Source organism: Prionailurus bengalensis, chromosome A1, assembly GCF_016509475.1.
Source record: "Prionailurus bengalensis isolate Pbe53 chromosome A1, Fcat_Pben_1.1_paternal_pri, whole genome shotgun sequence".
In the NCBI taxonomy this organism is placed as follows: domain Eukaryota; kingdom Metazoa; phylum Chordata; class Mammalia; order Carnivora; family Felidae; genus Prionailurus; species Prionailurus bengalensis.
Genome location: NC_057343.1, coordinates 201,164,008 through 201,177,908, shown reverse-complemented (window position 1 = coordinate 201,177,908; position 13,901 = coordinate 201,164,008).

The window sequence follows — 13,901 nt, the reverse complement described above, 5'->3', positions numbered from 1 at the left end:
TTGTAAGAAAGAAGGAGACCCCTGGAATTCTTCTAAGTATACAGAAATCCAAATTTATACTTGAGTTGACTTTGATGTCTTGCAGGTTTTTAAGGACTCATTGGTGGCTGAAATGAAACTTCTGTGTGGATTAGAGCAGAATCATGGAGTCATCCCACTCTGAGAGTTGAGTCTTAAATCAATGTATAGGGTCCCTGACCTGCACAAATTCCAGTTACAATGGCCCAATTGCTCCCTTATGGCAGGAATAATAGGGCAAGCACCATTGTCTGTAGGCACCCAGGCTGCCAGCCACTTCACAGATGAATGCAGTTTGGTCATGTGCCAGTGCTCCATTTAGTAAGTTGACTGGCAAGAACTGGCTTGAATTAATAAAAGCATCATTGAAACATCGGCAGGTTTGGTCTTTAACTTCCACTTTGCTCAGCTATTTTTTTGTTTTTGTAGTATCTTTCAACCGAGCATGTGTGGCATGAATTCACTTAGATACCACAATCCCGAATGGCATTCCAAAGGCAAGAGTGGAAATGCCTCAACCTGGTAAATAAAGAATAGTATCCAGAATTGGTCATCAGACTGTAATTAGTGGAGCTGGAAGTTAGCCATGCCAGAGACTCTAACCGTCCTTGATGAAATGCCCAGGGCTCTTTAGTTTCACATGCCTAGTTTCTCATTTTCTATTTTCTTCCTTCCTTTACTTTCAGACTTTTCTATTCTATTAGCACCCAAGGACCATCTGCTATTCCTTTTCATACACTTTTCAAACCCGTCTTTCATTCCTGCCCATTCGGCATACCTCATCATTATAATGTGGGTAATTCTGCAAAGATTCCAATTAGTGTGTTATTTCACATCACAGCAGTTGTTCACCTTCTAGGATGGGCCATATCTTCATAAATGAAGATTGTATGTTTAAATGAAGAGTCATTTGTATTCTACAAGAGCTATAAGAATTGGCACATGTGAAGCAGGTACTTTTGAATGGAACTGATGCGGCTGGGTTAAGTCTCCCAATTTTCTACAAGAGGGAAAAAAAAAGGAAGATTTATTGTCTACATTCCACGTGCCAGGCAATTTCCTAACATGTTGTTTAATCTTATCAATAACACTGTGGTGATACTATTATTGTTTTTGTTTTACAGGTGCTATAACTGAGACTCAAAGGAGTTCAGGGGCTACTTCAAGGTTATAAAGCTAGCAAGTGGTAATGCTGACATAGGAACCAAGCTCTATCTGGCTTCAAAGTCATTCCCCCCAACAGCAAAGACTTCAGAGGAGGTCATGGTAAGAGAAATGAAAACACAGAGGTGCAGGAGAGCACACATCTATCTTTGTAGTACCTAACACATAGTAGGTACTTCTTTATTATTGACTGAATGCAAGAATTGATAAACTGAGTAAAGTTTTACTTACACAGCTATTATATCTCTCTGGGAGGAAAACCATGAAGATATAGTATGATCACTAGTAATAATAGACTCATATATTTGGAAAAAATTTAAAAATCATCCAGTACTGGATATTTCTTTACATCCTTGACAGTATGATCCAGCCTATCTCAGACTCTTCCAAGAGTGAGGTTTTCACTATTCCATCTGGAAACCCTGCTCTGGGTTCTGAGAGGCGTTAATTGCTTGAAAGCATGCCCTTATATCTCAAATTCTGATATTAATTCTGTATTAACAACAGCATGGGTGCATTTATCTAAATCTCCTTTAACCTATTAATTATATCTTAAAGTAATGATTCCCATAAACTTACTACTCTTGTGCAGTGCAATACTTAATTTAATTTTTCTGTCTCCGTATTATTTCAATATCTAAAATTGCCTCTCTAGTTAATGTCTCTCAATGTATTTTCCTTCTACCAACTGTCAGGACCCTTAGACGAATGTTTTAACTTATCCAAAAATTTAAAAAGTCCAATCTATAAAATTGGATATTATGATATTAAGATCATTACTATATGATAAACTATTTTAAAAATTGGGGCGCCTGGGTGGCTCAGTCGGTTGGGCGTCCGACTTTGGCTCAGGTCATGATCTCGCAGTCTGTGAGTTCCAGCCCCGCGTCGGGCTCCGTGCGGAGAGCTTGGAGCTTGGAGCTCGGAGCCTGGAGCCTGCTTCGGATTCTGTGTTTCCCTCCCTCTCTGCCCCTCCCCCACTCGTGCTCTGTCTCTCTCTCTCTCTCTCTCTCTCTCTGTGTGTGAAAAATAAAACAAACAGTAAAAAAATTTTTTTTAAAAATCAAGACAACATATGGCAATGCAAACATAAAATACAACACAGCTACAATGCATTTTGCATCTAACAATCTTTTCTCATATTGACAATACAAGTGGGTTCTTGATAGAATTATGAAAGTTTATAAAATGAAAGAATGCGTTTTACAAAGAACATATTAGCTGATGTATGGCACTGCCATAGGTAAAAAAAAATCACTACCACTTATTTTACTTCTTAGATATAATGGTCAGTTCTTGGAAATTCTGATTCTCTTGGCCTTTTTGCTGGCCTTGGTCACAAGCCAGTCTGTTGCCCCCTACAGAATGATATCTGTGTCCTAAGCTGGAAGAAGTTAGGTAGAAGGCCATTCTGTCTTTGTTTAAAAAAAATTTTTTTAAATTAGAATTACAAAAGATTCCCAGCAGACTTCCGCTTATACCTTGTCCATCCTAATAGTGTTACATGACCATTCCTAATGGCAAGGGAAATAGAATATTTAACTTCCAGCCTCTATAACAGAAGCAAGAGATGAGTGGGGTGGGATTGGGTATTAAGTAATTAAATTTGTAATGTCCACTCAAATGGTATTTCAAATATAATCAACGTGAATACTATCAAGCTTATTCTTATATGAATGGAATGTCAGACCAGGAAAGATCTCTGAGAGACTTTCCAACTCCAAAATTCTATGAAAGTGCAAGGGAAAACTTTAAAATATTTTTAAAGATGATTTAACAGATGTTCCTCACAATATATCATGAATCTGTACATTGTCTTTGTAAGACTTATCTGACATTTAGAATTCTAAAATTGTACATTGTTTTAAAATATTTAAAGTTTTTAAAATATGTAAAATATTTAATATTTATTCATTTATCAAAATGTTAAATTAACAGACATGTATTAAGTATCTACTGTATGCAAGTAATTTTACACCTGAAAACTGAGAAGCAGTCACCCTTCTCTCGAAGAGATATCAAAAGATACTTTTTAGTCTGAGGCTAATTGTTTTCTGACAATTCTTTGGCAAGTGTTTTCAGCAGAGTTGTGAATTAAATATGTTTATTCTCAAGCTCCAGTCTCTCTTTTCCAAGGAAGTCCTACTGTATGCCACACTATGATTTCTCCTTTCTCTAAATTCCTACAGTAATTTATAGTCTGTCCCAGTTCATATGACACTAAATGACATTTTAATTTTATACATACACATTTACCCATCTATACCTATTCCAGGCCCTTCTGAGGATAAAACTGGGCTCACATTAACAGTTACAAATATCCTTCAATGAGTTGAACCCTTTGTTCTTTGACCTGCAGTCTACCTAGTCCAGGCCCTTAAAAATAGTCCCCCTCCAATTCTTTCTGGAATCCCAAAGGGGCTGTCTCATGCTCATGAGCACAACTTCCTGATTGTCCAGTGGTGTCTGCCATTTTCTTCCTCTAGTTCTTGATGGTGGCATCTTTTGCCGATGGCATCCTCAATACAAAGGTGCTCTGCTGTCTTCTCTTCTGAAATGGGGATGAGAATACCTTCTCTCAGATACCCTTGTTCTCTCACTCCTAAAAAAAAGCCCCCCAAAATAAAAACAAAGCAAAACAAACAAAAAAAACCACGCTTTTTATTTTAACCCACCAACAGGAGCCAGGAGAGACACTTTTCCATAATCAAAGTTGCCCTCCTTTGAGATGCCAGGTCTTGTTTTATCTACCTCCTCCATTAGGCTAACTTCATTTATAAAGCTCCTCAAACCTGAATGCAAAATAACGCCCAGTGAATTCTCCCATCGGTCCTCCAGACCTGCACAAGCAAAGTCGAAGCAGGGGCCTTTTATTGGGTGAGTACCTCTGACCCTGCAAGCGGCCCATCAGCTTCTTGAGGGCAGGATGCATTATACTTCTGTGTTGCTCCGCCTATTTTCTGTGCGCTAGTGAGCCACAACAGGTACCCAGTAAACCTGTGCTTGAATGTGACAGGACCTATTTAGCATGAAGAGAGTAACTTTTCTCACTGCAGAGTTCAGAAGTTAGCTGAAACAAAAACGAAAATGAATGCAAGATTTTCCCCAAAATGTTGCTTGAATTGCATTTGATGGCATTATCAGGGAGGCAGCCTTGAACTGACAGAAATAATAGAGGAAGAGAGACTGCTCAGACATCCTAGGACTACCTAGCTCTCCAATGAGGCATTTGCATTACGGTTAAGCATTATTTCCACTGACTATAAAAGGAAACATCCATTCTCTTCAATCAATTTTTAGTCAAGGCAGGCAAATGTGCTTACACTGAAAATGCCTTTTAAAGATGTAATTAAATATGAAGGATTAGTCTCTCTTCTTTCCTTTCCTAGACATTGTGGCATAAACATTGGCATTTCGTTTCCTTAATTCACATCCTAAGTTCACTTCCCCCAAGGCTCCTTCCTCAGGTGGCATTTCTGTAGCCCAGACTTCACCCCATCTGTCTCCCTTTCTAAAAACTTATAGTCTCTCTCTAATTTGGATTTTAAAGGTCTTTAAGTCGTGATGATTGAGATATAATTTACATGCAGCAGTTTATCCATTCATTTCAAGTAAATAGTGCTACAGGTTGTGAACAATGAACAAAGTCAGGTAACCACCACCACAATCAAGATATAAAATATTTCTGGGGTGCCTGGGTGGCTCAGTTGGTTAAGTGTCCAACTTCAGTTCAGGTCATGATCTCATGGCTCATGAGTTCAAGCCCTGCATCAGGCTCCGTGCTGACAGCTCAGAGCCTGGAGCCTGCTTGGGATGCTGTGTCTCCCTCTCTCTGTATCCCTCGTAAAAAAAATAAACATTAAAAGTTTTTAAAAAGATATAAAATATTTCTATCACCCTAAATATTTCCTCATGCCCCTTATAGTCACTTTTCCTCTCCTCATCCCCAGCCTCATCAACGGATCTGATTCCTGTCCCTTTAGTTTTGCTTTTTCCAGAAGGTCGTATCAAAGGATTCATAAAGTATCTGCTTTTTCTCATTCAGCATGTTTGCCAGTTATATGTTGCTTATATATCAGTGCATTCCTTTTTATTGCTGAAGAGAATTCCATTGTATGGATATATTTTGTGATAATGATATATTTACTAGTTAGTTTTCCTTGTCTTTGAAACTTACATGTGTGGTGGGCAGGAAGGGATTGTGATTATGTTATAGTTGGCTGTTTTCATTTTGTATTTCCTGTGAGACAATATGGCCTTGAAAGAGAATCATGCCTAGTACTGAATGAACAACACTCAAATTTTATAGACTATATAAACAACCTAATAAACGTATGTGATTCTTTTCCATACAAAAAACAGCTTTGAAGAGTGTGATCTGAAAGTCTGTATCTCAAAGTATAATTTGGCCACATAATGTGGTGGAAAAAGAATGAACCTTGGAGTCAAGGAGACTTGGCCCACATGCCCATTCTGCCATTGCTAGCTGCACTTGCTTGGACAAGTGTCCTGACCTTGGCTTTCTAAAAGTGAGCTTCTTCACGCACCCAGTTGAGAACGTAATACCAGCCCATAAATTGTGATGAGAAGTCAAAATAAAACAAGTGTGAAATAATAATACTCGTAGCATTCTTGGCACTTGCTAGATAGTAAATTGTTATCTTACTACCTTCTTCTCAGCTCCCTATCCTGAGTAGTCTTTTTGATATATATAGATTTGTAATTTGTCATAATTTAGGGCAACAATTTAGGGCTTTTCCTTTAAGTTCCAAGTAACTTATTTAAACTATCTTAAATGGTTCATTGTAATTCTCACTGTGGCTGGCAATAACAAATATGATTATTTTTTAGTAAAAAATTTGCACATTTTCTTTTTGCCACAGTTTATAGAACATGCATCCTTATTGTAACCATGTAAAATGGCAATAGCTGGGTTTTATTTTGGTTCCAATTAAGTTATATATTAATGTATAGACAAGTGACTCCAGAACTGGTTGACCTAAGCTTTTCTTATCAGCTCTAGTGTTTGTCGCTTATCTTCTTCTTCATCCACTAATTCATCTCTGCAGCCTACAACCCAAAGATGATAAATACAGGAAGTTCTGCTGCTTTGCTACAAATATGGAGAACCAATAAGAGGAACATATAAGGTAACCTTAATTTCGGAGGTAGGGATGGAAATATACTATCAATAAAAATAAAAGGCAACTTATACACAATAATGTATAACATACCAAGAAGATGTGTGTATATCTTGGATTCTCAGCCTGAAGCATGCAGTAGTTAGCTTATAGTATTACAGTAAGATTTCTCTGACTCAAGTGCTACTTGGAGATGTATAGGAACTCTGGGCCAAATCTTTCTTCCTGATCTTCTGTGGATTACCAGAATGTGTATCTCACAGATATCAATTAGCAGCAACACTGTCCTCATGTCATTTCTTTGATTGCTGTAACTACCATGGTGGTCCCAACTTTCAACCCAGACTGCATGACATGGCGCCCCTATCATTGTTGTCTTCTCTTGTTGATCACCTGAACATGTTTGGTGGTTTGGGGGAGGAAAAAAACTTTTTCCCTCTACTCTCCTAGGTGTTATGACGAGGGCCCCATGAGTTAGAGGGGCAAAGAACAGATTACCAAGAAAAACAAGTTTATTAACACGTATATCCATGTACACATGGGAAACTCATTATGGTAACTCAAAGGGCTGGTTAGAATTTGGGGATTATGTAGCACCTTAACAAAGAACAACAATTTTGTAGACAAATGACAAGATAGACGAAAAGTGGTTTGGGCTTGTAGCAGGGGGCAAATAATGGAAAGGTAAATATATGGAGAAACTCATAAAAGTTAAGGGCTAATGAATAAGGTCGGTTATATAGATTTCTCTGGTGCCCTCTCCAGGCTGATAAGAGTCTAGAGTTGTCTCTGGTGATTAAGAATTGTCCTGCCTTTCCTGGTAGAAAGGAAAACTAGAGAGACTTTCTTGTGTCTGCTTATTCTCTATGGCCTTTAGCTCAAAATGATCCTTATATCAAAGTAGCGTATTTTGGGGTGGTGTACTTGGAACCTTTTCAGTGACTTGTAGTCAGTCCCTCTTCTGGTTCATGATCCAGTAATGTTTCAATTTAAATGAGGAGAATATTTACCACTCCATTTATGTCATAACTTAGCCCAAAATATAGCACTATCTTTTACTCTATCAGTGGGATGATAGAACCATGTTTACCATTTTGTTTTATAATCCTTTTACTATCCACACTGCCCTCCATGATTTAGAACTGACACCTTGCTTTACTCAAATTAACCTTGCCCCTTGAAAACCTCTTGTTTCTTGGGTTAATGTTTTACATCTTACTGTCTCCTAGGGGTAATTCCTTCCATGGATGTCTCATAGGTCAAATAGATGTATGGGTCTGCCAGACTAGCCCTCCAGTCTCTGTCTGGGATCTTAAGTTAACTTGCCTTCTATGAGTGCCTCCTCTGGGCCCTCTAGTTGGAGGACATACAAATATTCATGCATGTGTGAATACACACACACATACCCATACACAACATATTTTCAAAAATCTTCTAATATTATTTAAAAGTGCATTAAAAATATAAATATGTAATGCTAAGACTTATCAAATTGAACAACTTAAAGATGTACAGTTTACTGTATGTTAGTTATATCTCAGTGTAGCTGTTAAAGAAAACACAATTATAATCCCTTCTAAAATCTTATACTTAAAAATGTTTACATAGATGTATGGAAGAAGTTTGTGCTAGGGCTGGAGCTGAGATTTAGTCATATATGTCATGTGGAATTAGGTAGCTAGAGAAGGAGAAAGTGGAGAATGGAAAAGAACAGAAGCCAACTTGCAAGGAAATATGGTGGAAAAAATTCTGAGCCAGACTCAAAAACAGAGCCAAAGGTCAAAAGGAAATAGTATTTCTGGATTTAATGTGGTAACTTGTTTTAACATTTTGTGATTAAATTACCCTGGACACAGTTATGTATCCTGTGAGCACTGGGGAGGGAAAAATGGCTGCAGGTGAATCTGACTGGATCATGTAATGCACTGGGCCATAGGCAAGCCTTCTGGGGATTCCCTCTAAGAGAATATCAGTCTAAGAGGAGGTAGCAGCCTCCTCATTTTAAAGCAGAGTTCCAAGGAAATCTGAAACCATTAAGTCATCACAAGTTGTTAAAATGGAAAAGGATCTATGCCCATTTAGTGGTGAGGGAGGGCACGGACCTCAAGCAGCAGGGACCAACAGCAATTAACACTGATCTCCCAGTGCACGTGTATATGTCATGACCCATGGACACAAGGAATAGTTCATGGGTTAAGGGCCCTACATATATAAGGGGGAACAGTGAGAGGAAGACATTTAGACATTTGCATGAATGGGATCTCATCTGCACTCAGAAACTGGCAAGGCTGATGAGTTTCAGTTTATAAATGTGTGAAAGTCACTACCTCTACATACATGTCATGGGCTGCAACTCTAACAAGAAAACTAACTACATTATCATACTGTAACATGTGAAAATGTATGGTTTTATAGGCTTTAAAAATGTTAGCCCCCCCTCCTCAAATTTAAGTCTTGAGACATCTTCATTTCCCTGTAGATCTAGAGACTTTTGATGGAAGAAGCCACTTTCCATATAACGACTTTTATAAAAGTTCATGTCGAATCTAAAGAAAATGTGCCTAAATATTCTTTCATTCCACTAAATGGCATAAATCACACCAAGTTTCCATATTCTCTGCTCATACACCTCATAGGATTTCATCTATAGCAAGACTCTGGAGATAATATTTGGTAATGAGATTTCAAGCTTATTGAGGACATCCAGGTAACATTGGTTCCTGTCACAGTGCTTGGACTATTACTTTGCACATGGTAGGTACTAAGTAAATGTATGTTAAGTAAATGAATAAATGAAAAAAGTGACATTTTTGCAAGATTTTCATCTTAATCCAAGAAAAGGATCGTGTTAGAAATTATAAAAATGTAAGAGGGAAAGAGAGGTAAGAAGTCCAGAGGAGAATTATGCAGGAAACTTAAAGAAATACTAGAAGACCACAAGCTAGACCAAAGTTTGTGAGCCAAGAATAGAAGTTTTGCTTTCTCATATAGCATAATAGAGAATGTAGAAGCAGAAAAGATTTAACGATTAAGACTGAGTTTCCTGGCAAAACAAGTTCCAAATCTTTGAGGCTCTCCCATCTTCACTGATTTCATTCTTTTGATGTATAAACAAAGCCCAATGGCCTACCAGTCAAGTAAATTCTAATGGCAAAATTGGCTCTGTTTAACTTTTTGATATTAAACATTTGAAATGTAGTTCCATCTAAAAGCATAGACTCCAATCTAAATGGTACAATCAAGATTACTTCAGGGGCACCTGGGTGGCTCAGTCAGTTAAGTGTCCAACTCTTTGTTTCAGCTCAAATCATTATCTCACAGTCTGTGAGTTCAAGCCCCACATCAAGCTCTGCACCCACAGCATGGAGCCTGCTTGGGACTCTCTCTTTCTCTCTCTCTCTCTCTCTCTCTCTGTCTTTGAAATTTCCTCATATCCTTTCAATAATTTACCTTAGGCTAGTTAAAGTAAGATTGATTTTTCCGGCTTGAAAAATAACTGATGTCTAACTGAAACATCCAAGTTTTCCAGAAACAGCAAAGAATAGCCATATAGCTAGTTTAAGCCATCATATGACACATTTTTTAATAAAACAAACAAACAAACAAACAAACCACAAAAAAATCCCTGAAGTACAGGGGAACAATGTTTTCCCTTCACTGGACTTTTCCATGTTCTTAGGGATAAACTTCCTAACTTCTTCTTTTCTCTGGTTCATCTTAATACGTGAGTCAGATGTTAGTTGAACAAATGTGTTTATTCGTTAGTGGAAGAAACATTTACTGAACACCAACTCTGTGTCAGGTCCTGTTTTGGGGACTATGAGTAAGGTTAATGAGACATGGTCACTGTCCTCAAGGATGTCCAATAGGAAAAATAAAGAGAAAATATTAGGAAGATACCAGGGAATTTCACGGAAAGGGCAGCCAGAGCTCCCAAATGACTGGAAACAGAAAATAGAATGAGAAAAAGAACTAAAGTAACTTCCCTCTCTCTTTCTCTCTCTCCCTCTCTGTAATTCATGCATGCCTCAGTGTCTTGGTCTCTCCTTTCTGTTTTCTATGAATACCCGCTAATTGGCTTTTTCTATGCTCATTTAAAAAATGGCTGCCCCAAGTGAACATGAATTCCTAGTCCCTGTGGTCAGCAAAGACTCTCTAAAATCTCTGTATGCTGAATATCACTGTCTAGCAGAAAATCTAATCAATCCAGTTTGGGTCAGGTGTCTCTCCATATCACTAGGAGGCAGGATGACTTCTAGAGGGAGATCATGGCAAACTCTGAGAACAACCTGTGGGAAGAGCTGGCAGATTAACTTTGCATGTCTGCTACACACATGAAAGTAAATAAGGACAGTCAATTTTAGTAATGCTAGAATAAAAGTATGAATAAAATGCCTAGATGAATTGATGGGTCCAGGGCCTGACGAACATAGAATTATTTTAGTTTTGTTTATTTGTTTTGTATTTAAGTTAGAAATGCCTCTCTTATTTTGGGACATCATACAACTCAACAAGTGCCTGGAAACATGTAGGTGAGTCAAATTCAATGGATTCTCAAGTTTACTCAGTCTTATCATAGATTTACTGGGTAACATTTGAGGAGTCACTGGTTACCTCATTTCAAATTTTCCAGGAGTTACATAGAATTTCACATTTCCTACCCTTTTCAGGTCTAGGTGGAAGAAGGTGGAACTCTTCAGAAATTCATTTCAATTTGGCAATTATTTTTAGGAACTATTTGTCATGTACAGGACTAGACATGATACAAACATATAAGACTTCAGAGATCTAGGATTTAAGTGAGAAAGTGGAGTATCCACATAACTAAAGTCAAATCATACCAAAATAGATACAAAAGAGTTTTGGTAAGAGAGACAGCAGAGGCAGGTTGAGGTTCAACTGAGAGCTTAAACACTAAGGTGCTTGAACTTCATCCTGTAGACTTCCAAAGATTTTCAACAAATCCTGTGTTTTAGAACGAGAATCATGATAATAGCATAGAGTGGAGTGGAGACAGGAGAAGAGGAAGCATAGAGAGATTGCATAAGAGACTGCCATTGTGGGGAGAGATCAAATGGACTTGAACTAATGAGTGTAGCAATGGAACAGAAAGTAGGGATGGATAGATAACCATGTTAAGTATAAAGACAAAATTGACATGGTATGGTGGTAGCCCTGAGGATGGAAAGCAGAGGTTTCTGGTTTAGGTGATTGTACATGGGGAATGAAATAAGCAAAGAGCTGGATTTGAAGATAAAAAGAATTCAGAGAGAACACTGGTGAAAATTCATCTGAGCCTCCTCTCCGAAAACCCCCAGCCAAGGGTTGGAAAGAAAAGAGTGGAGAAGCCTCGCTCTATCTCTTAGCAATTCCCAGAATGTGGCCCCTAGGTGTCTCCAGACTTCTTGAGGTAGTCAGTAGGTCAAAACTATTTTCATACTAATACTGAGACATTATTTGCATTTTTCACTGTGTTCACTTTTGCCTTCAGTGCGAGAACAGTGATCATCAATAAGAGTAAATATCTCATTTTTCCCCACTGGATACTCACAGAAAAGGAAAGAGAGGGAGGGGGCACTGGGAGGAGAAAGGAAGAAGAAAGGGTAGGAGAAGAGGACAGAGGAAGGGAGGGGAGGAGGGAAGGTGAGAAGAAATGAAGGAGGAAGGAAGGAAGGAGGGGAAGAAGGAAGGGAGAGAGGAAGGAGAAAGCTAGTTTCACTTAAGAATGTCCTTGACAGGGGATGCCTGGGTGGCTCAGTTGATTAAGCTTCTGACTTCAGCTCAGGTAATGATCTCATGGTTTGGTTTGTGCTGACAGCTCAGAGCCTGGAGCCTGCTTCGGATTCTGTGTCTCCCTCTCTCTCTGCCCCTCCCCGCTCATGCTTTCTCTCTCTCTCTCTCTCTCTCCCTCCCTCCCTCCCTCCCTCTCTCTCTCTCTCTCAAAAATAAACATTAAAAAAAAAGAATGTCCTTGACAAAGCAGTAAAAATTAACTACCTTTATTAAATCTCAACCCTTAAGTACATGTCTTTTAAATATTTTGCATGAGTAGATGTAGGCATACACATGCTTATGCTGCACCCTGTAATCAGGTAGTTGTCTCAAGGACCTATAAATGGAACTAGGCATATTCTTTTTTTAATGTTTACTTATTTACTTTGAGAGAGAGGGAGAGAGAAGGAGGGGCAGAATGAGAGGGAGAGAGAGAATCCCAAGCAGGGTCCGTGCTGTCTGCACAGAGCCCAACAGAGGCCTTGATCTCACAAACCATGAGATCATGACCGGAAACGAAATCAAGAGTTGGGTGCTTAACTGACTGAACCACCCAGGTGCCCCCTAGCCGTGTTTTTCATGGAACACCAGTTTTACTTGAAAGAACACTGATAGACAAACTATAACTATTCAGACTTGGGTATTTGGTAGACATTTCTCAAAAATGAATGAAGTGGGCCTTTCATTTCATACAGAACAACTGATAGTATGCATGGCTAATGATAAAATTCAAGCTTTCAAATGGAAGTTGGAATTTTGAAAAATGTGTGTCTGCTGGCATGAGCTTGACAGCTTCCCAATATATAGAGACTTTCCTAATGAGGTTGGTGAAAATACGATTATTTTGATATTGTGTAATGAAATGTGTCAATTATTGGAAAATCTGCATAACTCAGTGAACCAACATTTTCCAAATGACCAATGCATGATGGGACAAAACCTTGCATGAGTAAAAGATCTATTCAAAGTGCTCAATAGACCAATGAATTTTAATGCACTACGTGTTGAAGGAGGTTATTAAGAGGATGTGACTGCTGATTAACCTGCAAGATGGACCCAGGTAACTGGAGACTTCTTATCCTTTCCCCTGTCCCTGAAACATATGTTCTGCTACTGTTTCCACACTAGAAGCCACTTCAGGGACACAGCTTTGAGAAAGTAAGGTGTTATTGAGACCATCTCAACTGTATAAATGACTGAACCCTGCTTGTTCAGGCCTCTACGTAAACTTAAGATTCTGGCAGCAAGTATGGAGATTTACTCATTTTGTAGCCACTCCAGACAAGCCAAGTATATAAGTTCCCTTGCTTATTAAAATTGTCACTGCCCAATCTGAAATAGTCTGCCTTTTTCTTTTCTCTCTCCTTGCCCTCCATGTATGGGGGCCAGTTTCAAATTTTAACCCCAGGAACTTTGAGGTTGCAAATCAACACTAGGGTATAAAAAGTTTATTGATGTGGTTTCAGATTCCACATTAGAACTAGCGTTTAGGAAACTACTACTTGTTGATTTTGAGGGCAGTATCAAAGGAATATCCACAATTATGTCCTGTTTTTTCAATTATATGTGTGTGATACCAAATTAATTCATATAATTTGACTGAAAGTACATATCGCAACAGATTGGGTGCAGAAGCAGATATGAGAATCCAAGTGTTTTTTTTTCCAAGTGTTTATTTTTTAAGCCAGACAGTGAAAAGATTGGCAAAAATGTAAAACAATGCTCTTCTTCTCATGATTTTCTTTATTTGAGGAAATATAGTTATTTTTTGTAACATATGCTATTTATGTCAACACATAAGAGCCT